This window comes from Rhinopithecus roxellana, chromosome 6 (genome assembly GCF_007565055.1).
Source record: "Rhinopithecus roxellana isolate Shanxi Qingling chromosome 6, ASM756505v1, whole genome shotgun sequence".
In the NCBI taxonomy this organism is placed as follows: Eukaryota; Metazoa; Chordata; class Mammalia; order Primates; family Cercopithecidae; genus Rhinopithecus; species Rhinopithecus roxellana.
Window position 1 is genome coordinate 127,081,636 of NC_044554.1, and position 3,705 is coordinate 127,085,340.

The window sequence follows — 3,705 nt, forward strand, 5'->3', positions numbered from 1 at the left end:
CAATTAAAGATCAACCACAGGTTCTTTCATTTACAGTGATTAGCTCCCTTTCAATGTAATCCAGCTCCCCCCAATTTTGAATTATTCATAACACTTCAAGAATTTGGTTAATATGTAATGTAGGAATATATCTGCTTAAGAGGGAAAATTGACCTAATGGTTATTTTGTGTTTGTATTTGTTGCTTTCATTTTTTATAAAGCTCCTTATTTTCTAGCTCTTGGCATTTTATGTTGATGTGTTTCAAAAATGGGTTTTACAATGAGTAACACTTGAGGGTTGTTTGCATTTTCCTTTTGGTAAGATACCTGATAGAGGAAAGACTACAGGACCTTTGTTATATCAATTTGATTCCTATAAAATTATGGAATTTCAAGAGGTTGATAAATGTATCTAGTTTAACCACATTTTTTACCCTTTTATTTTCAGACCTTATTTGATCAAGGAATGCATTTTGACTCTGGAGATTAATGAATTTGAAAGATAAATTCACTTATTCCACCTACTTGAGTATTTTAGACATCTTTAAGTCTGACTTACAGAAACATGCAGAAATGCTGGGGTCAGTTGACAGTTATGGGCTTTAGGAAATGTATTATTTTTGTACAAATTGTAAGATTAGCTTATAATGTTTTAGCAAAGAAACAATAGAGTTCAATGCTAGATACCTGAAATAGTACACCCTTTTCAGGATTTCAAAATGTATCAGTGCGAAAGCTGAAAGGAGCTGAATGTTGAATAATTGTTGCTAAGCAACATTAAAAGAATAACTATCTGCATAGTAATGGCATATCTAATGAATGCTGCCACTCACATTAGATGACTGAAAGGAGAACAAAGCACCAGGGTACAAGAATAGTAAAATTTTACATTTAAAATGTATATCATAATGAACTTGTAAGACAAGCTTACTCAATAGCAATTTTATTTTAAAATATGACTAAACAAAAAGATTATGGTAAAAACATTTGAATGAATGGGAGTTGGAATAGATAATATTTTAAACCAACTAATTTCAAGTAGGGAGAAAGGCAACATTGTAACACTTCAATAAAATAGTACAGTGAATATCTTCAAAATATTGGATTTGTTCTCAAAGCATAGCTTTATGAAACACGTGAGGGTACCTTTGTGTCTTCTAGACCTAAAGACACATCTCACATTGTTTAACTCTGTCGCCACAATCTGTCTTTTTTTTAAAGGATAATTTGTATTATTTTAATTATTTTTATGTACAGAATACTCAACAGTGTACATTTAACCATTTGGCGGCAAGTTCTTTAGCCTTTGGCTTTTCCAGCTTGGCAGTGCGAGCCAGACTTGGGACTCAGGATGTTGTCTCCCCAGTGATGGGGAATCTCATCATATCTGTCGTTGTAATTGGTCCTGATAGCTTCCAACAGTTTAGCCAGAGCTCCTTTGTTGTCCAAGTTAAGCTGTGTGAAGGCTACAGTGGTGCAGGTCTTCCTGTGGACTAGATGCCCCAGTCTTACCTTTCCCTTGATAATGCAGTAAGGGGCCCCCATATTATGACACAGGGCAGGCAGGAAGACACCAGCTCAATGGGATCCATGTCCTTTGCAGCCACCACCAACTGAGCCTTCTTGTTCTCCACCAAGGTGGTGATGGTGTTAATTCCTGCTTGAAGGACAGGTGATCTCTTAGTGGAGACTTACCCTTTGTCAGCAGCTTTCTTCTCAGCCCAGGCCAACAGCCTCTGCTTCTCTGGTCAGTGGGCCAGCTTAAGAAGCTGAGTAGCTGTTTGGCGGTCCAAGGCCTGGGTGAACTGGTTAATCGCTGGAGGTGCTTTCAGTCACTTATAGAGGATGGCTCTCTGGTGCTGCAATCTGATACAATGGGGCCATTTCATAAAGTAGGTGAGCTCCCTTTTGGGCTGAATGTCCTGTCCAGTGCCAAAATTCTTAACTATTTTCTCAAACGGGATTCACCACTTTCTTGGCCATCTGCTTCTTCCCATTGCCTTTTCTTTTTGGCATCTTGGGTGGTAGGAGGAGAGAGCCCAATCTCAGTCTTTCTATAGAGAATGCAAGTTCCATAAGGCAGAAATTTTGTTTTGTTCTCTGATGTTTGACCAATAGTTATAAAGTGCCAGCCACACTGTAGGGACTCAATAAACATTAGTTGAATAAGATAATATCTAAAAATAGTATAGCAGTCAGGGTTCATTCTGGAAACAAACGATCAATTTGAATATGGAAAATTTAACATAAAAAGTATTAAGTAGGGTAGTAACTGTAAAGCTGTTGTAAAGCTGTAAAGAGAACTCAAAGGAATACCCCAGGGATAAGGCAGAGTGCCCACAGAAGAACAAACTTGGAAAGAGAGGCCCTTCCCAAGGTTAGAACTCAGAGCCTAGTAAATAGCAGAGGCATTTGCTGTGTTGCCCAGGCTAGAGCTAGTGTATACTTGCTAAGCAAGCAGGAAACTACCCTCTGGCAGGTGTGATGGTGCTGGCAGGCAGGCAGGCTTACAGAGGAATTGGGAGTTTGGGGATTCTGCTCATTGGTAAGGCCGTGTACAGACGGATATGCAGTGTGGATATCTGGGCATCTTAAGAAACAACTTTATGCAATGCAGACAGGTTGAGGATGGTAACAGGCACACAGAGGGTATGAGGCCTAAGGAAATGTGTGGCTTAGAGTGCACAGTGTGTGTGTGTCTAGAGTTACATAATAAGCAACTCAGGTACGGATGGGCAGAGCTGATAACCAGGTAGGGCACAAAGAGGGAGTCAGGGCATCTGGAGTTTACTTGTGAGCAGGGTGCCCCATAGCACGAAATGTTCATTGATCATGTCCTGAGTGCCAGGTGAGGTGATCACCAGTCCAGTCCAAGCTACAAGCTTGGCAAGAGACTTTACATCCTGGACATGCAGGTAGGCAGAGTATGCCAGTGTCCCAACATACATGCTGCTGGCATCTGTGCAGTAGGAGCAAAGGAGAAGCAAAAATGGCAGCACACTAGATAAATCCCTGCTTTTGCAATGATCCTCTAGCACTCTCCACTGATAAAGCTAGATATTTTCTCACTACAAAGGAAAAATATTCAAATCTCCATCATTACAGAGCTGGTAAGGCAGAATCACTTTGGAGAAGAGAGGCAATAAACTGACATCAAGCATAGGTAGTTAACATAGAATGTATGCCAGATACTGAGATTTATATTGATTATTAGATTACATATAGTATACAGCTATTCATCTATTATATAGATCATGTTATAAAAATTATTTAAACCTCAACTTCTCTATGATTTGCTATTTGTTTTATAGATGAATAATTGGAAGCTTAGAGGAATGAAATAACTTGCTAGGTGTCAAATAGCTGATAAGAGCAAGAAGTGGGATTTCAACCTTTTTAGTTTTCCTAGCACCTATGCCTTTAACTACCATTACACTTCCTCCGAGAGGAAAATGTAATTGAATTTTTAAAGGTGACCTTTTGGGTCAGCACCTATTGGTCGTGTCCCCATCAAGTGACCCTTTAGACACTTGCTTTTCAGTGGTCTTACCCACTCAAAGGTTCTCATGTTGCTCGTAGGGTGCTAGGCATTCCTTTAGGTACCTCTGCATCAGTTCCTCACAGACAAGCACCCCATACTGGTCATCAAATAGTGATGCCAATAGGGTAGTCCCACTAGAGTCCCCTGTGCAAGGAGACAGTGCAGGTGTGACAGTCAACACTAG

At 39.9% G+C, this 3,705-nt stretch overlaps 1 pseudogene; it reads right to left on the reverse strand.

The window, feature by feature from the left end:
* Positions 1–1,242: 1,242 nt before the first annotated feature.
* Positions 1,243–1,996, reverse strand: LOC104662290 (annotated as a pseudogene).
* Between the last annotated feature and the right edge of the window lie 1,709 nt (positions 1,997–3,705).